Below are 27,342 nucleotides of genomic sequence, written 5' to 3' on the forward strand. Positions count from 1 at the left end.
CATCTCAAGCACCGCTCCGCTGGGCCCTTCATCTCAAGCACCGCTCCGCTGGGCCCTTCGTCTCAAGCACCGCTCCGCTGGGCACCGCCGTCTCAAGAACCGCTGAACAGGGCCCTTTCAATCAATCACTGCTGAACAGGGCCCTTTCAAACAAGCACCGCTGAACTGGGCACCGCCGTCTCAAGCACCGCTGAACAGGGCACCGCCGTCTCAAGAACCGCTCTACTGGGCACCGCCGTCTCAAGAACCGCTGAACAGGGCACCGCCGTCTCAAGCACCGCTGAACAGGGCCCTTTCAATCAAGCACCGCTGAACAGGGCCCTTTCAAACAAGCACCGCTGAACTGGGCACCGCCGTCTCAAGCACTGCTGAACAGGGCACCGCCGTCTCAAGCACCCCTGAACTGGGCACCGCCATCTCAAGCACCGCTGAACTGGGCACCGCCGTCTCAAGCACCGCTGAACTGGGCACCGCCGTCTCAAGAACCGCTCCGCTGGGCACCGCCGTCTCAAGAACCGCTGAACTGGGCCCTTCATCTCAAGCACCGCTGAACTGGGCCCTTCATCTCAAGCAACGCTCCGCTGGGCACAGCCGTCTCAAGAACCGCTGAACAGGGCCCTTTCAAACAAGCACCGCTGAACTGGGCACCGCTGAACAGGGCACCGCCGTCTCAAGAACCGCTCCACTGGGCACCGCCGTCTCAAGAACCGCTGAACAGGGCACCGCCGTCTCAAGCACCGCTGAACAGGGCCCTTTCAATCAAGCACCGCTGAACAGGGCTCTTTCAAACAAGCACCGCTGAACTGGGCACCGCCGTCTCAAGCACTGCTGAACAGGGCACCGCCGTCTCAAGCACCGCTGAACAGGGCACCGCCGTCTCAAGCACCGCTGAACTGGGCACCGCCGTCTCAAGCACCGCTGAACTGGGCACCGCCGTCTCAAGCGCCGCTGAACTGGGCACCGCCGTCTCAAGAACCGCTCCGCTGGGCACCGCCGTCTCAAGAACCGCTGAACTGGCCCTTCATCTCAAGCACCGCTGAACTGGGCCCTTCATCTCAAGCAACGCTCCGCTGGGCACAGCCGTCTCAAGAACCGCTGAACAGGGCACCGCCGTCTCAAGCACCGCTGAACTGGGCACCGCCGTCTCAAGCACCGCTGAACTGGGCACCGCCGTCTCAAGCACCGCTGAACTGGGCACCGCCATCTCAAGAACCGCTCCGCTGGGCACCGCCGTCTCAAGAACCGCTGAACTGGGCCCTTCATCTCAAGCACCGCTGAACTGGGCCCTTCATCTCAAGCACCGCTCCGCTGGGCACTGCCGTCTCAAGAACCGCTGAACTGGGCCCTTCATCTCAAGCACCGCTGAACTGGGCCCTTCATCTCAAGCACCGCTGGCCCATTGGCGGAAGGGGCAGGCCCGCATCTGTGTCGGGCAGGGCTGCACGAGGCACTCTGGGCACTAGTCCCCCTCCAGTACCAGTGGAGACTGTTATCAACTTGAGAGACTGTGGCTTTGCACTCCCCAGGATGGTACAGTGGGCAAGCCACCCACTGTAGAGACTAGAGAGACTGTGGCTTTGCACTCCCCAGGATGGCACAGTGGGCAACCCACCCACTGTAGAGACTTGAGAGACTGTGGCTTTGCACTCCCCAGGATATGGCAGTGGGCAAGCCTACCACTGTAGAGACTTGAGAGACTGTGGCTTTGCACTCCCCAGGATGGCACAGCGGGCAACCCACCCACTGTACAGACTTGTGAGACTGTGGCTTTGCACTCCCCAGGATGGGACAGTGGGCATGGAGGCCCCTCGTGGATCTGGCGTCGTGTACTCATGTGGCTGAGGTGCCCCCCCTTCCCTTCCCCCTGAGGTGCCTGTAGTTTTTCTATCTGATGCCCCTGCAGTGTTCTCTCCGTTGGTGTCAGGTATCTTGTGTGGGCCTTGCCCATGTGATTTGAGCCCAGTGGTCCACGGACAATGACAGCTAGAATTATCGGAATTTTAATATTTATGTATATATCAGTTTTAAATGTGTGATATTTTTATAAGGCAATAATACAATATATTCGACTGTTTATGATCTATTCCTTTTGTCTTTGCATTCTTTCGGGGGGGTTTGGGGGTTGTAACAGTGATGTATTGCTATGCATTGATGTGTGTGTTGTAGTGGGTGGGGGTGGGGGTGTCGCGTATGTGTGTCCCCGTAATATTTTCTCCTCCCCTGTCCCCTGTGTCGTAGGTGCAGTACTCACTGTTGTCTTCTGCGCCGGCGTTCGTGCTCCTGGCAGATGAGCAGGAATACAGGAATACAATAGCTGGTAGGATGTGTAATTCGGATTCCATGCTGTCCAGATTCCTCGTGGGGTGTATGGAGGTGAGCGTTTTCGGTTTGAAATGTCTGTTTCCGCCGTGTTTTTATCGGCGGGGCTACCGCCCCGGAAAAGGTGGCGGATTGGTGGGTTGTGATAGGGTGGGAGGTACATTGTCTCCCGCCTGTCTGTTGGCGGTGACCGCCGCGCTGTTTGTTTGTCGCGCCGTGGCGGTCGGAGTGTTAAAGTGGCGGTCTCTGTTGGCGGTTTCCGCCAGGGTCAGAATTCCATTTTTTTAACCGCCAGCCTGTTGGCGGGTTAGCCGCCGCTTTAACACCGACCGCCAGGGTTGGAATGACCCCCATAGTTTGGAGAGGGCCACCTGGTGTCTTCCCTTGCCCCATATTAGTGATGTCAACATAGAGCGCATATCAGAAAACAGCCTGCGGGACAGCAGGATGGGGATGGCAGAAAAAAAGTGTAGGAGCCTTGGGAGTACTAACATCTCGGAGGTGGTGATCCTACCCGCCGAGGAGAGGAGGAGGGAAGTCCAAAACTGAAGGGACAACCTCACTACCGTAAGGGCCCTGCCTATATTTCCATCTATCAGGTCCTTCTCAGAGTGATAGATTCTGATGCCGAAATATTTAATGGAGTCATACACCCATGGGAGTAGGGTAAGCGGAGTCTTCCCCATTGCTCCTCTGGCAAAGCCATAAGAGGGAATAGGCAAGATATCTCCCAGTTCACCTTCAGTCCCGATGTCCCACCAAATGTTGCAGGAGGTCCATCAAATGGCTCAGTGCTATCGCATCATTGCACAGGTATACCAAGACGTCGTCAGCATACAATGATATTACATGCCAACTGTGCCCGGCCTGGTTTCCCCACTTCGGTGTTCGTGCATGTAGGGTACACACCAGGGGTTCCATTGCAGTGCAAATATCAGTGGCGACACAGGGCAACCCTGACGAGTGCCTAGTTCAATACCAAACGGGTTGGAGATAACGTGTCAGGTTTTGACCCGTGCTAGTGGGGTGTTAGAGAGCAGGGCAATCCATTTGAGAAAGTAGGGGCCTATGTCCATTCTTTTGAGGGCTTCCAGCAGGTATTCCCAGCCCAAAGTGATGAACACCTTTTCTTTATTTAGTGCTGCTACCCAGGGTGTGCACCCATGGAACTCGCCCAACCCATAAGCATGAATGGGCAACTTAGGTTCATAAAGGTGTTCCTGCCAGGGATGAACCCATTCTGGTTGGGGTGAATTACACTTTGTACTATGAGAATGAGCTGATTTGCCAGCACCTTTCCTAGAATCTTATAGTCCCCGTTTAGGGAGGAGAGGGGATGGAAGGACCCCATCAATTGAGGATCTCTGTCTGGTTTAGCTAAAACCACCAGTACCGCTTCACCCATTGAAGCAGGTAGTATCCCAGTGGAATAAGCAAAGTTATATACCCTCAACAACTGGGGGATTAGTTGTTTTTGATAGGTGGGATAAAATTCAATCAACCATATGTCAGTCCCAGGCGTTTTTCTGCGTGCCATTTGTTTAAATGCTTCTGAGATTTCAGAGTCTAATAGCGGTGTCTCCAGGTCAGGGCTCATGGATTCCTGAAGGCGTATCAAGGGAGCAGTTTTTAAGAATGCCCCAATGTAGTCCTCATCTGTCTGCTTGGGGGCTGAGTATAATGTGGAATAATAAGAGCGAAAGGCCAAATTGATGGACTCCTGTGTGTTGAGTTGTTGACCCGTCTTGTTGCGAATATCGGTGACTGGAACCCTAGGGCAGTCCGAACATATGAGCCAGGCTTTGAGTTTACCTGCCTTATCAAAATCCACATGTTTCTTTCCTTTGGTGTTCTCTGTAGTCTATTTTGCCTAGTCGGTCTAATGTTTCCCTGTAGTCAATTCGTGTCCATGCTAATGTGGCGGCCACTGACAGGTGGCATCATCTGCTCATATCATTGTATGTCAGTTTCTAACGTCAGTAGCTCCTGATGGAACCTTGCTTGGTGCCATAAACTGTCTTAATTGTGTGGCCCCGGAGGACTATTTCGCATGCGTCCCATTCAATGCCAGTGTTAGAGGCCATGCCTTTGTTAATCTCAAAGTATGTAGTGATATGGTCTAGCATGGTATCACGAAATGCCTGGTCCTGTGGGGCTGACACCAGGAGTCTCCATGTGGGTATGTTTGGATGTTCATGGCCCCATTTTAGCCAGAGCTGTAAGGGACAGTGGTCAGATAAGGTGTGCCCAAGTTATTCAGCGCTACCGACCTTTGAAAGTACCCCAGGTCTGCAGTAAAAAAGGTCTATTCTAGTGTGTAGGTTGTGTAATCCGGAAAGGAAAGAGTACTCTTTTGTAAAGGGGTGTAGATTTCGTCAAGCGTCTGAGAAATGTGTGAGACGCCCATTGCCAGCAGGAGCAGCCTGCCTGGCACCCTGTGTGCATGCTCCACAGAGAAAAAGGTTGAGTGTTTGCCCTGAAGGATTGCTGATGAGAACCATTCTTCGAGGTATAGTTCCATGCTTGGGCCTTCTACTTGCCATGGAAGGCCCACTATGCACACATTGTTGCAGCAGGATCTGCCGTACTGATAATCCGCTTGCTGTCGGAGGTTTGCTACCTTTTTTTGTAGGGCCTTAATGTGTGCAGTGGCATCCAAAACTGACAGCCTGAAGGAGGCGAGGTTGGATTCTGCGGATTTGACTCGTTCTTCCAATTTCTTATGATCTTAACTCATTAAGCCCATATCTATCCTTAGTGAGTCGATCTTGGATTCCAACATGGTTTTGATGTCTAGCACAGTGGATAGCATCTCATCAAACCTGCACGAGAGCACTGCCAGGATGCTGCTCAAGGAATCTTCCTGGATGTGTGGTTGTTCTCCCTGAATTCCACTGCCCTGTGTGCCAGCCGCTCCTGCTATTGATCTGTCCTTTTTTGTGTGGCCCATTGCGATAAGGATCTTGCATCATCAAGAGGTGTTATTAACTGAATGGGATAGACTTTTGTGCACCTACTACCATGGTGGGTGGTAGCTGGGTCGCTGTGGCTCGAGGTAATGAGAAAGAGTCACCTTAGTGTTTGAGTTCTTGCTAGGTGGTGCATGGTAGGCTCAGCACTCCCCGTGGCTCACCCCGTTGTCGGTAATATTATTGTGAGAGCCCAAGAGAGTGTAGTGGCACTCGATGTTGGAAAATCATGTGGCCTAAGCATCGATGCCCCCCTGTTGGCTAGGGGGCTGAGTGGTGTGCTCCTTGTCCCAGAAGAACCATGTGGGAGGTAATACACTCTATTTTTACAGGGGGTATTGATAGTTGTGCCTCAGTTGTTCCCTAGGCTAGTATTGCCTTCAGTGAGTGGCCCTACAGGTTGATTACTGCCAGTACGTGACCTCTCTCTGCACAGTTAGTAATTTACTCCAGGAGGGTGCAGAGGGGGAGGGGAGCAGCCGCTGGGCACTGCCATGGGATTGTTTGGTTTTCCTTACCACAGTATGTAGCAGCGGTGGAGGTTCTGGATGACCCTCTTTGCGGCTTCCTCAAGGCCACGGTAGGCCACACTGTGGCGGTCATTCTGACCCTGGCGGTCATAGACCGCCAGGGCCGGGGACCGCGGATGCACTGCCAACAGGCTGGCGGTGCATCCAGGCCAATTCTGACCGCAGCGGTAAAGCCGCGGTAAGAAAAGGGAAGCCGGCGGTTTCCCGCCGGTTTTCCCCTGGCCTGAGGAATCCTCCATGGTGGCGCTGCAGGCAGCGCCGCCATGGGGATTACGACCCCCTTTCCGCCAGCGTGGTTCTGGCGGTTTTGACCGCCAGAACCTGGTTGGTGGGAACGGGTGTCGTGGGGCCCCTGGGGGCCCCTCCAGTGCCCATGCCAATGGCATGGGCACTGCAGGGGCCCCCTAACAGGGCCCCACAAAGATTTTCAGTGTCTGCATAGCAGACACTGAAAATCGCGACGGGTGCAACTGCACCCGTCGCACCCTTTCCACTCCGCCGGCTCCATTCGGAGCCGGCATCCTCGTGGAAGGGGGTTTCCCGCTGGGCTGGCGGGCGGTCTTCTGGCGGTCGCCCGCCAGCCCAGCGGGAAACTCAGAATGACCGCCGCGGTCTTTTGACCGCGGTACGGTCTTCTGGCGGTTCCCGATTAGAATGACCCCCTGTGACTTTTCCTCAATTGCTGCCTTTGTACAGTTGCGCCTGCTGATGGAGTGTCTGCGAGATCGATTCTCTACCCAGCTGCGTTCACTGACTTCTCCCCAAGGGAATTTGATTGAGATGATTCTAGGGCGGGGATCGGGGTCCCCAGTCTCCGGAGTCTTCAGTCACGCCAGGCGGCTTCCTGCTCCTCCTCGTCTTCACCACTGCTGCCGCCTCCCCCACAAACGTGGCCGCTGATGGATTGCCAGTGAGGTTGGTCCACGTCCCAGCTGTGGTCGCCGACTCCTCCGTGAGGGGGTCCAAGTGAGATAATGCAAGGGTGGGGGTTTGGGCCCTCCAGGCCCATGGGTCCTCAGCCACGGCAAGCCATTCCTCGCAGCCGGCCCCTCCACTATCGATGGGCCTGGCCTGTTGCATATTCTCCTCTGGTCCAGCCCGGCTCAAACATCAATGTGGCGTGCCCAGCACCACAATTGTTGTTGTCACAGACATTCATGCGACAATTTGTGCAGCAGTGGAGGCTTCGGTGTTAGGGCAGGATACTTATTTATGGGCTTGGGTTCACGAGCCCCTCGCTATGCAACTTGTGAAGTAGCCATCTTGGCCACACCCCAGACCAACAAAACTTCATCTTGGTCGTTAGCAGTTATCTAAAAGACTCAGGTGGTCATTATGATCATGGCGGTGTGGCCCGTCATGCCGGTGGTGGTGGGAAAACCCGCCAGCCGGCATGGCGGGTCACACCGCCACATAATGAACACTATGAGGGCCGCCACTCACCGCCAGGCTGCCTCCGTCATGCAGCCTGGCGGCGGTCGCAATCATTATCCGACAAGGCAGCGGTGCTGCCACTTGGATAATTATCCCTAAGCCTCCAGCCAAACCTGCCAGGGAAAGGCTGGTGGAGGGGGTGCACCGGGTCATCCCTGGGGGCTCCTGCACTGCCCATGCACTTGGCATGGGCAGAGCTGGGGCCCCTGTGCAGTGCCCCATCGCGCGGTTCACTGCCCGATTTCTATGTGGAGCCGCCATCAATGTCCCGGCCAGGCATTCCTGGCAAACAATGTTTCCCCCTGCCGGCCCACAGGAATGTTCATTATACGGTCGGCAGGGATCCGGGGGCGCAGGTGGTCAGTAGTTTGACTGCCAGCATGAACACAGTGGTTTCGACCGCTGTGTTCATAAGGAGGGCCTAAGTTATTTTCTGCAAAGTTATGAACAAATTTTAAATAAAATTCTGTTAACTCTCTGTTCATCCTAGTTTACTGGGGATGGTGCCTCTCTTATGGCTTTTACCAATTCCTTTTTAGGTTAAAATTCTCAAAATGTCCTGCAAGCACTCATCATATTCACACTTGTTCTTACCTACCCATCACTAATATGTCATCCTGAACAAATATTACTTCCTTCACATCCTTAAGTGATTGATATATAACTGTTTCAGTTACAGGTGGTCAAGAAGTCGGTTACAGGTGGTCAAGAGTGCCGGGACACTCCTTGAGTAGCTGTGTGCTCTACAAAACCTTTGATTAATTGATATATGAGCCAATGAAAACAAAAGCAGCTGCTAATGCAAGGCTGAATTGCATACTGTCACAACTCTGCAGGGATCCATGTGGAGGAACAGGCTCTAATCCACCAACCCCCATCCCCCCAGTAAAAACACTAAAGAGAGAATCACCCTTTTATGCGGTTCCTACTCAGATCATAGGACTGCATGTTTAGGACAGCAGAGAGTGAGAGACTTAGTCCATCCATACCATTAGTAACTGTCAGCCTAACACCTGGCTAGCTCACAGTGCCTCACCCAAACCACCAAACCTACCATGGTGGAAAGTGATTATGACAACCGGAACATGACACTTTGACTCCAGAGGGAAGTCGTGGAAACAGATCTTACCCTCTTTCATATTATTACTCATGCATGCCAAGGCGAGACACAAAAGGATAGGTTTTCAATACATCTATTGAAACAGTTGCATTCTGGCATATAAAGTGTAAACTGCAATAATTAAGCAGATGAAACAAAGCAAAGTCATCAGCATTACAAACATGGTAAAAAAAGATAAACAATCCAACCATGATTTATGTAGTTCTAGATGTTCTAGAGGTTCCTACCTAACCTCTACGATGAGAGAGCACAGAGGGTGTAATCTTCTGCCTGGTCCGATCGAAGGGATTAGCTCCATACCTGGAAACAGTGTCAGGAGTTAGTCTGTGATGTAGATGGCAATCCTCTCAGGAGGCTGATAGATCAGTGCAAGCTGAGCTGTATGTCATACAGCATGCATCCCAGGACACACAACTGATCCTCTCACTCACGAAGGACGCCGCTACCGCCAAGACCAACCTCCACAACGGACTTCACACTATCGCCAGCTGGATGGAGGTAAGCCACCTCAAACTAAACTCGGATAAGACAGAGATCGTCATCCTCGGCTGCAACAAATCAGCATGGGACGACTCCTGTTGGCCTGCCACTCTAAGAGCAGCTCCAACTCCCACCACCCACGCATGCAACCTCAGCTTCATACTGGACTCATCGCTCACTATGACCCAGCAAGTCAACGCCATCTCATCCTCATGTTTCAACACCCTCTGCATGCTTCGCAAGACCTTCAGATGGATCCCCATTGAAACCAGAAGGACGGACACCCACGCCCTCGTCAGCAACAGACTGGACTATGGCAACACACTCTACGCTGGAACAACGGCCAAGCTCCAGAGAAAACTTCAGCGCATTCAGAACGCCTCAGCACGACTCATCCTTATCCTCCCTCGCCACAAACACATCTCAGCCCACCTCAGAGACCTCCACTGGCTCCCGGTCAACAAAAGGATCATCTTCAAACTCTTGATACACGCTCACAAGGCTCTCCACGACGCCGGCCCTGCCTACCTCAACGAGTGTCTCAACTTCCACGTCCCGACACGCCAGCTCCACTCCGCCAACCTCGCCCTCGCCACCGTCCCCCGCATCCACCATACCACAACCAGCGGCAGATCCTTCTCCCACCTCGCTGCCAAGACCTGGAACTCCCTCCCCATCAACCTACGTCTGACCCAGGACCTTCTGACCTACATAGAGTGTCTCAAGACCTGGCTATTCGAGCAGTAGCGCCCACCCCCCCCCCCCAACAGCACCTTGAGACCCTATCGGGTGAGTAGCGCACTTAACAAATGGTTGATTGATTGATTGATTGATAGCCGGAATTAGCCGGAATGCCGGAATTAGCCGGAATGCCCTCTGTCCCCTCTAGTCAGTCCACCGTTTATATAATAAACCATACTGTGTTGTAAGTACAGTTCTGATGGAATGCTGTGTCTGGGGTCCCCTGAACGGGCGACACATTCTAGCATATTGTGTAAAGTGTTCTTTAGCCTTGGACAGAAAGTACTAACTTACGTATTATGTAAAGGCTAACTAAACAAGTAGCTTGTTCCTTGTCTTCTTAGAATAAAAGCAAGCTGATAAAAATATGTAAAAACTAAAATGAAAAAATATGAACTGTAAAACGAAGCTGAAACAGGGGTTACCAACTCAGGTTCTGGAGGTCCTCACGATGGTCCCTATTGCCTTATAATATGTTAAAATGAGAAAAGGAGACAGAAGAGAGCAACACTATGAAGAAGATGGGATGTCTCTATTTTAATGTTCTCTCCTACCGGTATATTAAAGGGACCACCCACATTATGAGTTCTTATAAATAATGAGGCAGATGTAAAAATCTCAAAAAATGGTGTAACATTTAACAGAACACAATGCCTATCCACTTTCTTCTTATCTGATACTCTATAGACAAGGAAGGTAATGAGTTCAGGATGTCCCTGGAGCCCTTCCCTGAGTTCGAGAGCACCAGTAGACGCTGAAGAATGGCAGGCGTGTCGAATAATGCAGAGACTGGTTCATAGGCTGCTAAGGTTGAGATGCACTAGCTGGGTCTTCCAGATCAAGCATAGGAAGACAGCCAATCAGGTCCATGGAAGGACTGTTTCCCAGCTAATTTTAATAGCACAAAAGCTGGAGCAAGTCATGACACATACATACATACTGAAAACACCCCACTGTAGTGATAAAGCTGTTAACGTTTCACTCTCTAGCTATAAATGTCTTTGATAGTAAGGGGAAGAAAATTGAATAGTGGAGAACCATTTAACCCACTTAGACACAGCAAACATCCTGCTAATCTTTGGAAGCTGAAATTTATCAACAATGATGTTGTTGTTTAAGTCCTTGAGAATAATGCATATGACAAATGGCTTGAATCGATGAGGCGAGGAGACCCACATTCCTGGCGACTGACCTCAATGATACAATCTGTCTGGATAACGCAGACCTCAATTCTCTGGGAGGAAATCTCCCTCTGAATCTATATGGAAATCCATAAATTCTATCTGCTGGGAAGGGGACAACAGAGATTTATAAGAGTTGACTATAAGTCCCCAGCCTTGTAGAAGCTAGATGTCCAGGAGATATGAATCATGAGCATATGAGGATCTTGTGCCATCAACAGAAGATCCTCTAGATACACAATCAGACGAACTCCGAGGGACTCCACTACTGGTCTCATCAGTTTGGTGAAACACCATGGGGCTGAAGACAACTCAAAGGGGAGAGATGTAAATTCCAGACAATGACCTCACCACAGGGATTGAAGGAATCTCCTGTATGGGGAAAAATGGTGACAGAAAGAGAAGCACACTTCAGGTCCAGTCAGACCATCCAGTCCCCTTTCTGCAGAATATCTCTGAGCATGTGAATGCCCTCCATTTTGAAATACCTGTATAAAATCCAGACACTGAGGGGGTCATTCCAACCCTGGCGGTCGGTGTTAAAGCGGCAGCCAACCTGCCAACAGGCAGGCGGTCAAAAAAAATGAATTCTGACCCTGGCGGAAACCGCCAACACAGACCGCCACTTTAACACTCCGACCGCCACGGCGGGACAAACAAACAGCGCGGCGGTGACCGCCAACAGACAGGCGGGAGACAATGTACTGCCCACCCTATCACAACTCACCAATCCGCCACCTTTTCCGGGGCGGGAGCCCCGCCGATAAAAACACGGCGGAAACAGACTACGAACAGGAAAACGCTCACCTCTACACACTCCACGATGAATCTGGACAGCATGGAACCAGAACTACACATCCTACCAGCTATTGTCTACCTGCTCCTTTACCAGGAGCACGAACGCCGGCGCAGAAGACAACGGTGAGTACTGCACCTACGACACAGGGGAGGGGGGAGGAGAAAAGATTACGGGCACACACATATGCGACACACCCACCCTCACCCACAACTACCTACACATCAATGCAGAGCAACAACTCAGAGTGACACCCCCCCAAACCCCCGGAAGAATGCCAAGACAAAATAAAATGATCATGAAATTCAAATATATTGTAAGGCTAAGTAAAAAATTATTTCCAACATCTATAACTATATACACATATGTAAATTGTCCAGTCCAAATTGAGTTTCAGTCATTGTACGTGGGCCAATGGGCCTCAACACATGGGCAAAGCCCACACAGGAGACCCGAATCCATTGGAGAGAACACTGCAGGGGCATCAGATAGAAGAACTACAGGCACCTCAGGGGGAAGGGGAGGCACCTCAGCCACATGAGTCCACGACGCCAGATCCACGAGGGGCCTCCATGGCCACTGTCCCATCCTGGGGAGTGCAAAGCCACAGTCTCACAAGTCTCTACAGTGGGTGGCTTGCCCACTGTGCCATCCTGGGGAGTGCAAAGCCACAGTCTCACAAGTCTCTACAGTGGGTGGCTTGCCCACTGTGCCATCCTGGGGAGTGCAAAGCCACAGTCTCACAAGTCTCTACAGTGGGTGGCTTGCCCACTGTTACATCCTGGGGAGTGCAAAGCCACAGTCTCTCAAGTGGATTACAGACTCCACTGGTAATGGAGGAGGCATGGTGCCCAGAGTGCATCGTGCAGCCCTGCCCGACACAGATCCTGGCCTGCCCCTTCTGCCAATGGGCCAGCGGTGCTTGACTTGAAGGGCCCAGCGGAGCGGTGCTTGAGATGAAGGGCCCAGCGGAGCGGTGCTTGAGATGAAGGGCCCAGCGGAGCGGTGCAGAGATGAAGGGCCCAGCGGAGCGGTGCTTGAGATGAAGGGCCCAGCGGAGCGGTGCTTGAGATGAAGGGCCCAGCGGAGCGGTGCTTGAGACGGCGGTGCCCAGCGGAGCGGTGCAGAGATGAAGGGCCCAGTGGAGCGGTGCTTGAGATGAAGGGCCCAGCGGAGCGGTGCTTGAGATGAAGGGCCCAGTGGAGCGGTGCTTGAGACGGCGGTGCCCAGCGGAGCGGTGCAGAGATGAAGGGCCCAGCGGAGCGGTGCTTGTCTTGAAGGGCCCTGTTCAGCGGTTCTTGAGACGGCCGTGCCCTGTTCAGCGGTGCTTGTCTTGAAGGGCCCTGTTCAGCGGTGCTTGTCTTGAAGGGCCCTGTTCAGCGGTTCTTGAGACGGCGGTGCCCTGTTCAGCGGTGCTTGTCTTGAAGGGCCCTGTTCAGCGGTTCTTGAGACGCCGGTGCCCTGTTCAGCGGTGCTTGTCTTGAAGGGCCCTGTTCAGCGGTGCTTGTCTTGAAGGGCCCTGTTCAGCGGTTCTTGACATGTGTCTCCAGGGCACCATATCCGGCCAATATATGGAGTTCACTCGCCATCCGACTTCTCGCTTGCGGGCCCTCCTGTGCTGGAGTCCCGGGCCCGTGGGTGTCCTCCTTTACACCCGGAATGGGGCTGGTGGGGCCCTCCTGGGCAGCTCGCCTGCTGCCGAACTTGTCGGCCGTGCTGCCCTTGCCATCCTTCCGTGATTCTCTGTGGCCCTTGCCTCCCTTTGTAGATGTGCCAGGTGGCACCCCACTTCCTGACGGTGCCAGGGTAGTGCCTTTGGAGGCTGCCGTCTCTGGCCTCTCGCGCCGGGCCTTGCCTTTCTTGGTTTTTTTCCCAGGGGGTGGGCTGGCTGTCCCTTTACTGCTGGCCGATGTAGCTGCCCTTGAAGGTGGTGGACTCCAATATCCTTGTACTATGGTCCTTGTAGGTCCAGGGGTTGTGGTGGCTGAGGTGCTGATTGGACTCTTACGAGATGGAGGGGGTGGGTCAGGTGATGGAAAGAGGTTAATTTTGGACAGGAAAAACTTTTTAGGAGCAGTAGGAAGGGTAGGTGCAGTGGGTATGGGAGTGGAGGAAGAGGATGTGGTTGTAGGAGAGTCAAGTGTGGTGTCTTTGGGTGCAGGTGCTTGTGACGGAGGCTGTCGTGAGGTGGATGGCTGTTGGGTGGGTGGCTGCCTGCGTTTGTGTGGTTTGGAAGAGGGGATGACAGACACACTGGGAGAGGACACAGGGGACGTGTAAATGGCAGTGGGGGTGGTGACTGCACATGTGCGGAGTGTTCTGGTGGGTGTGCTGGTGATGGACGTAGTGGCTGATGATGTTGTGCATGCAAGTGTGAGTGGAGACGTCACAGGGAGGGAGGAGGGAGACGAGGAGGAGGGGGACACAGAGGAGGCAGTGGCTGTTGGTATGTCTGCATGTGGCTGTTGCTTGTGTGAATGCTTGTGTGATGTGTGGTGCTTATGTCTGGATGAGCTGCCCTTGGGTGTTGAGGTGTGTGCAGGCTGGTCTGTAGGTGTGTCTGGGATAGGCAGAGGAACAGGGGAGTGGGACTGGGTGGAGGAAGTTGGAGGAGGGAGGCAGGAGACAGGGACAATGGCTGCCGTCAGTGCTGAGGCCAGAGCGTTGAACGATCGCTGATGGGCAGCCTGACCCGAATGAATGCCCTCCAGGTATGCATTGCTCCGGTGCACCTCCCTTTCTACCCCCTGGATGGCATTCAAAAGGGTAGACTGCCCAACAATGAGCGTCCTGAGGAGGTCAATGACCTCCTCACTGAGGGCAGCAGGGGTAACTGGGGCAGGGCCTGAGGTGCCTGGGGCGAAGGAGATGCCCGCCTTCGTGTGCGAGCGGGCACGGGGCGAATGCTGAGGGGCTGCTTGGAGGGCAGAGCTGGTGCGCTGGGTGGCGGCTGTACCTGTTGTTGCGGTGGCCACGGATGTTGCCGCCACCACAAGGGAGCTCCCTTCCGAGGACGTGTCTGTGTCGCTGATGTCTCCACGTGTCCCTGTTGTGGAGCTCCCCTCGCCCTCCGTCTCACTGGTGAACTCCGAGTCGGTTGCATGGCCCTCCAGGGCCATGTGAGATGCAGCTCCCTCGTGCTCCGATGCCACTTCTCCTCCGCCTGATGATGCTAATGCACATATGAATAGGAAGAGCAGCAAAAAAAGGGGGGGGGGAAATAAAGACATGTTGAGTGCATGCATTGGCAACACAGTTGGCGGAGAGGACAGACACAGAAGCCCCCTGCACTACGCCGCGCACTTGGGGTACACCACTCAATCATTGGGACTTGGCCTACAAGCCTATGGACGACAACTGCACACATAGGTGACACAGGGCCATGGATAGCTGTACTTGGCACCCTACAGAGGTGGGGGGCGGGGGCACAGGGCCATGCCTTACGGAGGGGCCTAGCCTACAGAAATCGCCCTGGCCTAGGGATACCCACAGCCCTCCTCCCCCACCCAGACACCTCTACTGCGCGCTAAGATAGCAGAATGTGCTGGTACTCACCCCCTTGTGTCTGCTGTGATGTCCTCACGCGCCCATCCAAATCTGGGTAGGCCACTGCCAGGATCCGAGACATCAGGGGGGTCAATTGACGAGTGGCACCCCTCCTACGTTGGGAGGCCATCCCCAGCAGAGCCTCCGCTGTCTTCCTGCTCCCGCTGCGGATGTCCTCCCATCTCTTGCGGCAGTGGGTGCCCCGTCTGTTGTGGACCCCCAGGGTCCGGACGTCCTTGGCGATGGCACGCCAAATGTCTATTTTCTGATGGGCGCTGACCTATGTCACATGTACAGGGGGAGAAATAACATTGTCATAATTTTCTGCATGCTCGATGTGAGTGGCCCCCCATCCCCACCCTTGCCATGTGGCACATGCTCTCATCCGTCGTTTGATGCATGCCTCAATCACTCCCCTCCCCACCATCTTTCATCCACCCGACTCAACACAGGCATTGCCCCCAAAGCATGCTCCCAGTGTACTTACCTGTTGGTCTGGAGGACCGTAGAGTAGCGCACACTGGGGGAGGACCCCATCCACGAGTTTCTCCAATTCTTCAGAAGTGAAGGCAGGGGCCCTTTCCCCAGTCGCAGCAGCCATTGCATCTTCCAGACCGAGGTCACAGCAGCACTTGCAGTATAGGTCCTCTCCTGTGGATGATCAGGTCTCGAGTGATTAAGCAGATAGAAAATGGCGGTCACGTCCCGCGGCGGTGCGTACCGCGACCGCCGGCGCACTTCGTCATTGGCTCCTGAAACACATTGGGTTCAATGTTAACCAATGCGGCTTTGAGCTGCGGTCTTCGACCCTCTACCACCACGGTGTGCCACGCCAGCGCATTGACCTCACATCCCATTGTCGCACTTCACAGGTCAGGCAGCCGCCATTTCAAGGGCCCACATGGCTTAATTTCTACTGCGTCACACATGCCTAGGCCTTGCATCGACACTCATACAAGCCATTCAATGCATAGAGAATCGTGTACTGTGCAAGATGTGGGAACGTACCTGTGGGTTGATTGACTCTGTGCTCGCTGTTGTCCTTCCTAGGCACCGTCCGCTGGGACTTGCGAGGAGATGGAGGAATGCTCCTGTGTACAGACCGCTGGTGGACCTGTCGACAATGGAGGCTTGACCGAGCCACTATACAGGAACTGTGTGCCCAGCTGGAGCCAGACCTGATGTCACCCATCCGCCAACCCACAGGGATCCCCCCTCTAGTGCAGGTGCTGTCAGTACTCCATTTTTTGGCAAGTGGGTCATTTCAAACAACAGTGGCCATTTCATCAGGGATGTCTCAGTCTATGTTTTCAAAGGTGTTGTTCAGAGTGTTGTCTGCCCTGCTCAAACACATGCGGAGATACATCGTTTTCCCTGAGGTGGGGGATTTGCCTACAGTGAAGGGTGATTTCTATGCCCTTGGACATATTCCCAACATCATTGGTGCCATTGATGGGACACATGTGGCTTTGGTACCTGAACAGGTGTACAGGAACAGAAAAAGTTATCATTCCATGAATGTCCAGGTGGTCTGTTTGGCAGACCAGTACATCTCACATGTTAATGCCAAGTTCCCTGGCTCTGTGCATGACGCCTACATCCTGCGCAATAGCAGCATCCCGTATGTGATGGGGCAACTCCAGAGGCACCGTGTGTGGCTATTAGGGAACTCAGGTTACCCCAACCTGTCGTGGTTACTGACCCCAGTGAGGAATCCCAGGACAAGGGCAGAGGAACGGTACAATGAGGCACATGGGCGTACTAGGAGGGTGATCGAGCGGACCTTCGGCCTCCTGAAGGCCAGGTTTAGGTGCCTGCATATGACAGGTGGATCCCTAATGTACTCACCAAAGAAGGTGTGCCAGATCATCGTGGCCTGCTGTATGCTTCACAACCTGGCTTTGCGACGCCAGGTGCCTTTTCTGCAGGAGGATGGTCCAGATGGTGGTGTTGTAGCAGCTGTGGAGCCTGCGGAGAGTGAAGAGGAGGAAGACGAAGAGGACGACACAGACAACAGGAACACAGTGATACAGCAGTATTTTCAATAACACACAGGTAAGAATCAACACCGGCATTTTACATTTACTTACAGTCTCCTGCCTCTCTACTGTCTGTCCTTTTCACCCAGTGTATGCTAACAGAGTTGTGACTTTCCCTTCCAATTTCAGAGATGTGGGCCCCACTGCGTGACCTCTGCTTTGTTTGCCCATGGACTACAGCTGTGTGACAGTGGTATGTTGTCATCACAATGTAACTGGTCATTTTGGCACGTTTATGTCTAATACATATTTTCAAAAATACAGGCAGACTCCAGATTATTTGTGTGCAATAAGTGTGTTTATTAAAGTGCTCAATTTTGGGACATGGTTGAAAATCGGTGATGGGTGATGGTGGAGGAATGTCCATGGCAGAGTCCAGATTCTCAGTCTCACAGGTGCATTGTCCATATGCCTGTGGAAGGTGGAGCAGGGGCAGTTTAAGGTTGGACAGGGTGACAATGTGGGACAGTGGGATGACATCAGGGGGTATCCTTTCCTGGCGGGGGTCTTGGCATCCTACTCTGTCTTCTTCCTAGATCTCAGGCCCGCTTGCGGGGTGGTTCTTCTTCTGCAGGAGGTGGGGTTCTGGTGGCCGGTTGTTCCTGTGTCGGGGCCTCCTGTCCACTAGCGCCGGCGGAGGTGGTAGCCTGTTCCTGGTCCATGCTAGTGACAGGGGCCCTTTGTGGTGCCACATGGTCCCGCAATGTGGTGACAATCTGGTTGAGAGCCACAACAATGGTGCCCATTGCGGAACTAATGTTTCTCAGTTCTTCCCTGAACCCCATAAACTGTTCCTCCTGCAGTACCTGGATCTCCAGAAACCTGGCCAGGACCGTCGCCATCGTCTCCTGTGAGTGGTGGTATGCTCCCATGATGGAGGTGAGGGCCTCGTGGAGAGTGGGTTCCCTGGGCCTGTCCCCCCCCTGTCTCACAGCAGCCCTCCCAGTTCCCCTGTTTCCCTGGGCCTCTGTCCCCTGGACCGTGTGCCCACTACCACTGCCCCCAGGTCCCTGTTGTTGTTGGGGTGGTGGGTTAACCTGGTTGCCCTGTAGTGGTGGACACACCGCTGATTGACGTGTCCTGGAGACAGAGGCATGGGCCCGCTGGGTGGGTGCTGTGCTGGTGTTCCCAGAGGGGGGTAGGTCTGCTGTAGCCTGTGGCTGTCTGAGGGGAACCGACTGTCCCGAGGTCCCCGATGGGCCGGGCTGGTCATCTGGGTCCAGGGAGACAGAGCTGCTGTCATCACTGGGGGCCTCTTCTGGGGGTGGGATGGACATTTCTGGACCCTCCTGGGCGGTGTGGTGGCGTTCGGGTCCTGCAGGGGTATAAGAGTATGGTTTTGCTTCTGTGTGTGCCATAGCGTGCAATGGGTGGGTGCCCGTGTACCCCAGTGCTGGCATTCCTTTGTGGGGGCTGTTGTGATGGCGGTTTGTGGGGGAGATGGGTATGTGCAGTGGGCATGCTTAGGTGATGGCTGTCGATGGTTTGTGGTGGCATGCAGGGTTTGGTGTTGGGATGGGTGGGTTGTGATGGTGAGACATTAGCAATGAGGATGTGTGATGGTGGCGGGGGGAGGGTGGGGGTATGAGTTGGCATGCTGGTGGGGTGGGGGGGATGAAGTAGTGAAGATGAGACTTACCAGAGTCCATTCCTCCGCCTACTCCTGCGAGGCCCTCAGGATGCAGGATGTTCAAGACCTGCTCCTCCCATGTTGTAAATTCTGGGGGAGGAGGTGGGGGTCCGCCGCCAGTCCGCTGCACCACGATGTTGTGCCTGGATACCATGGAACGCACCTTCCCCCGTAGGTCGTTCCACCGCTTCCTGATGTCGTCCCGATTTCGTGGATGCTGTCCCACAGCGTTGACCCTGTCCACTATTCTTTGCCATAGCTCCATCTTCCTGGCAATGGTGGTGTGCTGCACCTGTGTCCCGAAGAGCTGGGGCTCTACCCGAACTATTTCCTCCACCATGACCCTGAGTTCTGTGTCTGAGAATCTGGGGTGTCTTGGGGGTGCCATCGGGTGGTGTGGATGAGGTGTGGGGTGGTGTTTGCGGTGATGAGTGTGGTGAGTGTAGTGGTGTGTGGTGTTTTGTGCGTGGTTGTTGTGTGGGTGATGGTGTAGTGTGCCTCTGTGTGATGGTGTTCTCTATTCTGTGCTGTCTCTCTCTGAGCTTCGTCTCTGATTTGTGGTCGTAGGGGTTTGTGGGTGATGTGGGTGTGTGTTTTATAGTTAATTGGGTGTGTGGGAGTGTTGTGTGTATGTGTCTCAGGTGTGTGTATTTCAAACTGTCCAATGTGGCTGTGTTTTGGAGCTGTATGTGTATTTTGAGCGCGGCGGTGTGTACCGCCAATGGAATACCGCGGTTGAAAGACCGCCGCGTGGATTCGTGGGTCGTAATGGCATGGGCGTATTTCTGTTGGCGTGACGGTGGAGGTTTGGTCTTCGCCAGTTTAACGCTGGCCGTTGGTGTGGCGGACTTTTGTGGATGTCGGGTTTTTGGCGGTTTGCCTCTTGAGGGTCAGAATGACCGTGGCGGTTTACCGCGACCGCGGCGGTGTTGTGGCGGCCTTCTGACCGGCGGTAAGCGCCTTTTACCGCCGAGGTCAGAATGACCCCCTGAATTCTTTGAGATTTAGTACTAGACAATATCCACCTCCTTTCTTTTCCACAAGAATTATGGGACTTATGAAATCCTTGGTGGGGGACGCAGAATAGCATCATGCTCCTTTGTCTAACAGAGATTGAATTTCTGAGTCTATAAAAGACTGCTCTGTTTGGGAAAAATACATTTGTTTTGGCAGATTCAATTAAATTGGAGTGTTGTTAAATTCTAGTCTAAAACCTAAAATGGTCTCTAAGACCCAAGGATCTTGTGTAATTTGTCTCCAGTTGTCTGGGAATAGAGCCACTCTTTCCCCCAAGGTTACCTCTGAAAAAAGGATGCTTCTCACTAGAATTTTCTACGTCTTGGATCGCTCCTTGTATGCCAAAATGGAAGTCTCATCGGAAGTGAAGAATATCTCCTCTGGAACGAGTGGGGTAGAAAGTGGAGTGCGTTGTCTCTTCATATCAGCCACCTCCACTTCGAAGGTAATAGCCTTGTTGAGAGGCTTGAAAGTAATCTCAGCCTGGTGCACGCCCTCCATAGCACCCAGTCCTGAAAAGAAAGCCTCTCTTGAACACTTTTTTAAGGGACATCTGAGCTTTGTTGATAGTGGAGTAAGTGGAACAAAATCTGGAAAGTTCTTAGACAAAAGGTCCTCCAAAAAACAGAACTTGGTCTACAGGGCCAGCTTCTCAGGTGTTTAGATCATTAAGCTTTGGGTCTGTTCGCATCAGGATAGATCTTCGACGCTCAGTAGTTGTAGTGCAGTTGGTGTTTCCTAGTTGACATATAGCTCTGTGCACCCAAGCAGCTAAAACATCAGTATCCACCAGGGAATAGGAATCTTTGGGGTGATAAGCCAATTTCAGAATTTTTGTTAAGGGGTCAGGCATCTCCAGGAGCTTATCCTGGCAATAACCCCCACGCTGTATCCAGGACCTTCTTTGAATCCTTTGCATATTTTGTCATGAAAGTGACCATAGTTGGGTCTACTTCCAGAGTGTCAACAACTTTCCCCTCTAAATCTGGATGAGAACATTCCACTCGCAGGTGGGCGCAAACTTCCCTGTTGAATGTCTGATGGAGGTGAGACTGGACATATTGTGCCACCTCTGGAGGAGGGGTCCAGTTGGAAGCTCTTGGATGAATTATGTCAGTGGGCTCAAAAGTAAGAACACAGGAAGATGTGGAAGAAGCCACACATTTCTTTTTACTGGGACTGGGCTTCCCTTCATCGTCACTGTCCTCTGAGTGAGAAAAATCAGACCCTTGGCAATTAGATGATGAAGGACTGTGAGAGGGAGGAGACCCACCTTGCCTGGGGGTGCTATAGTCATGCTCATTGTCCCTTTTGTGACACAGTCTGTCAAGGACCTCGGCATGTACATCAGACTGGGACTTAGCACTGGCTTTGCCTTCATCTGCGGGGGCAGAGTCATCTGCAGAAGTAGGACCCCCAAGAAGCCAACCTTGCTGGTAAGCATAATCAAATAAATGTCCTATGAGAGGATCCAGAGCCCGAACAAGGGCATTATAAACCAGATTGCTGTACTCTGCAGTCTAATGCCTCTACCAAAACCATTTCCAGTTGATTGCCTGTATCATCAGGGTAATCTTCCCCATAAGCCTCAGAAGGCTCCACTGTGCCATTGTCTTGCAAATATATTATTTTCTAGGCAGGTAGAATTCAAGAGAGAAAGGGGAAGTGTCAACCCTGCCAGGCAAATTGGTCTGCCTCAAAAAGAATATGGAAGGAGCTCCATGGATATACACTCTAGGCCTAGTCTGCATCAAGAATAAATACAGCCCTGTGCTCCAAGGCAATCTTGGCATAAGGGGAGCAAAAATCAGTCCACACACAGTGAAAGAGGGGCGAATGAACGTGAACCCTGCGAATCAACTTTTATGAGCATTGCATGTGTACTGCACATGCCCAAAGTGGTGCTGGTGTAGAAGTAGACAGAGGACAGTGCTCGCCAGAAAAACAAGCATTTACAATGCAACGGGTCTCGCATTTGCTCATGTTAGAGCTGATCGCGTTGTAAACTCCTAACCCGACTTTTCACCTATCGGGCAAAAGTGCATTTATGTACATAACCCGAAAAAGTGAAATTAACTATGTAAAGAGCTCGATTTCTGCCAAGCGAGATCGCGCTTGTAAATTAGAGAAAAAGAAGTCCACGAGCCTGATGGAAAACAGCGAGCCTCGCATGTTTTCTGTACTTGGTCGCTGCGCTCGAGGAGGGCTAGCCACCGGAAAAGGCATGACGTATGCGTGCCTTCGACTAATGAAAGCAAGCAGATTTTATTAGGCAAGCCCACGAACCAATAAAAAACACTGACGTGAAGTTGACTGGGCTCCGAGCCCTTTTCTAAATACAAAAGCGCCTTGTTGCGATATGCATGCGCGAGCGCATGCAACTCAGGCTCGACCCTAAAAAGGTTTGTCTGCTCCCCAGAGATCGAGAGCAGTGGCAAGAGTTGCCGATCACCTAAGGAGTGAGCGTCAGAAGACGCCGACAAAAGGAAGAAGCGTGCTGAATTGCGCTGTGTTTTTCACTAAAAACTCATTAACAAAAGCCTTCCAAAACTATCTAAAATGTGCAAACATTACAATGCAGGCTATGAGAAGTGAATAATACATGGCACCGAAACCCTAAACAAAGTGATGTTAAGTTATAATACAATGCTACCATAATCTAAACACATATAAAGGTACTTATCTGGCTGTGAAGTAGCAAAGAAAGAGGACACAATATGGTGGCATTCGTACTTAGAACGGTTACTCTCCTGTGATTGAGGCTTGTGATATGTGTATACAGGGACACATGGGTAATGTATTTTTTTTAATTTTTTATTCTGACTGACTGCTGAAATTTTAGAAATAAAGAAAGAGAAGCATAATCAGAGCCTCTGGTCCTGAAAGAGAATCTGAAGCCACCTTGAAGAAGTTCAGTTCAGAGTAAATCTCACCTACTTAAGGTTTAACAGCCAGCAGTGCTGTCCCACATACAGCAATATCAGCCATTATAGTGCACATGGCGGACTGACATAATTTGGTTGACTCACAGTCATGTTGTCAGGGCATCATCAGTGAGGAAACGTTTATGTTTAAAAACTATTGTTTAACTGATTTCGATATAATGATTTAATACAATGTACTATAATGAACCACAAAGGTTCAAGAAATAACCAATTTTTAATCTGAAAGTCTTCATTATATTTGTAAATATATTTGAGTTACCAATTACATGGAGAGTCCTTCGAGGGCTTGCCTCATGCTTTTGCTCTTAGAGACGAGCCAGATCCCTGGCTTTGCTCTCCTTATGAATTTCCTGGCTTGCCCCCATCTATAATGGCTCTCATGTACATGAGAGTCCCTTAAGCTTAGTGATCCAGTGGGGGAATCACACTATGTGAGTACTAATGGATTGCCATTCCCTATGTGTGTGAGGATGGGATTGGAATCGAGATCCTTGGTGGAGAGGACATGGGCGGGGAGGGGCCCAGCCGGTTGGCCTGGTGTTGATTGTCCCAATCATGAGGCCTGGCCAAATTTAGGCCTGGCATTAGCCAAGACCTTTTGATTTTACTAAAATTATACATTCACTTACATGTAGGGGCTTTCAGCCAAGCCGCCTCATCCATTGGTCTGCTATTGTGTCATTCACATATTTCTTACGCCCACTACAGCATCAGGCAATGGGTCCGCCTACTTTAGCTATTACCTATCAGCTTTTGCGTGACGGCATTCTACCCTTTCACAAAGAACAGACACACATACAAAGCAGTTTCCTTAATAAGTGCCAGGGACTTCTATGGCAATGTGTGCTTTTTTGGTGACCAATAAAATATTTTTGGTGTTGATTGGGGAGGACCCATCAGCTTCCAAACAATAACGTTTCACAAAAACCATGACAAAACAAAACAAGTTCTGACAAAGCCAAATGGCTAGCAGGCAACGCCAGACCTATTTTGGCTTTGCCAATGCTTGTGCCTCCTGACTGGGGGAGGTCCGAAAGGGGTTTGAGATCTGACAACCCTTTCAGAAAGAAATATGCATGTCCTCACGTGTGGTCCAGCTTCCAACTGTGGAGCAGTCAGCACTATGCAGGTCGCAAGATTCACTGGGGCTCTATTTTCATTGAGGCGCCAGAAAGTGCTATGCAGCACCTTGAAACGATCATAGACATGGGCGTTGCCATGGTTGCCTCTCACCTGCTGGATCTGTCCAGCATGAGAGGATGCTTCTACATCCTTCGAACATTTGGAGACGCTGTGTAGAGTTGTCATGCAAGGCTATCCCTGCATCTCACAGTGACATCATATAAAGGGCCGTAACTTAGGCACCTGTAGCCACTGTGGTTCCGTGGGTGGTGGGGTATTGGAGGGCACAGGCGAGGACGGGGATGGGCACTCTTCTGAAGGGTGGCGCATTCAGTATAAGGTCTATGAATATCTGCGAGATACATGAGATTCAGGGGCCCCAAATCCGGGTTAATCTTTGGTGGCACCCGGTGCGACAATCTTTATTTGTGCCTCCTTCCACAAGCTTGTTTTAATGTTACCAATGCCATGCTTGAAAGAATGAGAAGCGCAAAAATGCAGTAGACATACATAAAATATCCTACTTTTTTCAATAATCCACACAGAAAGACTTCTTCAATAATTTCAAATGTGCATATTGAAATGTGCCCTTCTAAGGGAAGTAGCGAAAAAACGTCTTGTGCATGAGTCAAAAACACTGTAGGTAGTTTGCATCCATTGAATGCACCTGCTGACCTGCTGCATGTGCCCGGACGACTGGCTTGAAAATCTCAAGGCAGTCACACTGGCCCTTCTGAGCTCAAAGGCCTACTCTGCCTTGTACAGAAGGTGAGCAGTGATGAAAGCTCAGGTGCAGGGGTGGGCTGCAAAAGAAGGTAAATAGCAGAGTTATTGTGTAGGTTTGGGACTGCCTGCTTATAGTTGTTTGTCTGAGGGCTGCGCAGTTATCCACTGTAATGTGTCCCGGTCCCAACCCTGGCGGGCAGTACTACAGAATGAACTACTCTTTTTAAAAATGACCGTTGTGAGCAGCTCACATGGAGTGGTCAACGTGCCTGAATTTTTTACAAAAAGATTTATTACAGCAGAGGTCTTCAAACTTTTTGATGCGAGACCCACCTGTCAAGATTTTTTAGGCGTAAGGACCCCCTCCTGACAAAAATTGCTGGAACCTGGTACTCCTCATCATCGACAACCATAAATGCCCCCAATACCCACAGCAAATCATTTTTACAGTAAAGAAATAATATTAAACAGTGTTTAGCAAACCAAAGGTTTGTGGGTGTCTCCTAGTTATGTTAGTTTGCTGATGTTGTTCGCTTCAGTCATGTTTGGGGGAGGCTGAAGAGCCTTGAGAGTCTGAGCACGGAGAACCATGTGATAGCACTGCCTGACCAGTTGTATATCATCCTGTGCTGTGCCCCCATGCACCATAGGGCTTAATTAATGTATGCATATGCAACACACTGCTTTCTTTTTTTGATGCTGGCTGGGAGTGAGAGCTGGCCTAGGTGCAGGAGTGCAGCCATATGCTGAGGCAGGCACTCTCTGGGCGGGACAGCAGCCGTGGCAGCAGCTAGCACAGTACTGTAGGACAGTGCATGTCTGCACAACTTAAAGGTGAGGTGCCCCTCACATTACAAAAACACATGTACAGGGTTCAATTTAGCCTAAACTTAAGTCAGTAGTTGTGCCTTGAGACCCCCATGGGTAAGTAGTCATGCTAAATAAGAAGCCTGATTGATTAATTGATTGATTGAATGTGGCATGCACCAAACTAGAGGCACAGGCAGCTGTGCTAAAAAGAAACATAACTGCTGCTTGCCACCTGGCCTGAGTGAGTCTCAGCTGTGGTCAGACCACTGCAGCCAGCACAGCTGAGCCCCCAGGCCAGTGCTACCAGTGCCAGCTATATTGTGATGAGTGAACTGCTCTCAACGATGCGTCATTGCTGTGTGCTGTACAGTGTTCCAATTCTTGTCAGTCTCCCACCATCCACAAGGGAATGCACAGCCAGGCCAACCAGCTGCCGAAGTGCATTTAAAAAAAAAGGGAACTGAGATCCTGCATACAATATGGGTGGTGTCAAAGGTTTGGCCTAAAACAAAATATTCTGTAGATTTGTTAGGTCTCTCACTGTCGGGTAGCTAAATATAAAATAACACACAGCTTAAAAGAAAATTAAATGCAAAATATTGTTACTCACTGAGAAATGGACAATAGTATGTTATGAAACCACTATTAGTTACTCCACTGCAATGGTCTGTGTGAAACCAGAGAACCACACACTTAAATCTTGGGTGGTGCAGTGTAAAATAGTGACTTATGTATTTTTAGTGCTATGAGGTCACAACCTGTGACAGAAAGCACTGTGAATATGTAAGTCATTATTTTAAACTTGCATTGCACACAGTATAAAATATACTGCTACAAAATGCATGAAAAGTTTTATGATAAAGTGGTGCTTTCAAAATATAGATTTTAGCATTACCCAGACTGTATAATGCAATTCTTTTTATATAACTGCCCCTTCAACACCTCGTTGGGGTAGAAAGCACTATGTAAATACATCTACAATTAAAAGCACTCACGTCACAGCTCAGTTGTTAATTGCACTACCTCTCAAAAAGAATAAGGGGGTCATTACAACCCTGGCGGACGGTGTTAAAGCGGCGGTAAGACCAGCAACAGGCCGGCGGTAAAAATTTTGCAATTATGACCGTGACGGAAACCGCCAACAAAGACAGCCACTTTAACACTCCGACCGCCACGGCGGTACAAGCAAACAGCTTGGCGGTCACCGCCAACAGACAGGCGGGAGACAATGTACCGCCCACAGTATCACAACCTACCAATCCGCCACCTTTTCCGGGGCGGATTCACCGCGGATAAAAACACGGCGGAAACAGCCATTTCAAAGGGAAAACGCTCACCTCTACACACCCCACGAGGAAAGACGACACCATGGAACCAGAACTCCAAATTCTCCCTGCGATAGTCTTCCTGCTCCTATACGACCATCATCAACGCCGGCGGCAAAGACAACGGTGAGTACTGCACCTACGACATAGGGGAGGGGGAGGCAAAAGTCAGGGACACACACACGCAACACCCCCACCCACTACAACACACACACCAATGCATATCCAAACATTGCAGTAACAACCCCCCCGAAAGAATGCAAAGACAAAAGGAAATTAGTTCAACCATTGTAATATATCAAAATACAGTAACCAAATATATACAGATATAATTACACATTCAACAAAATATACATCACGATTAGTAGTGCAGGTAATGCACCATTCATTGTCCGTGGACGACTGGGCCCAAAATGCATGGGCGAGGCCCACATCAGATACCTGATCAAAACGGAGAGAACACTGCCGGGCATCAGATAGAAATACAACAGGCACCTCAGGGGGAATGGAAGTGGGGGCACCTCAGCCGGATGAGTGCACCACGCCAGATCCACGAGGGGGCTCCATGCCCATTGATGTATCCTGGGGAGTGCAAAGCCACAGTCTCTCAAG

Source organism: Pleurodeles waltl, chromosome 6 (genome assembly GCF_031143425.1).
Source record: "Pleurodeles waltl isolate 20211129_DDA chromosome 6, aPleWal1.hap1.20221129, whole genome shotgun sequence".
Lineage (NCBI taxonomy): Eukaryota > Metazoa > Chordata > Amphibia > Caudata > Salamandridae > Pleurodeles > Pleurodeles waltl.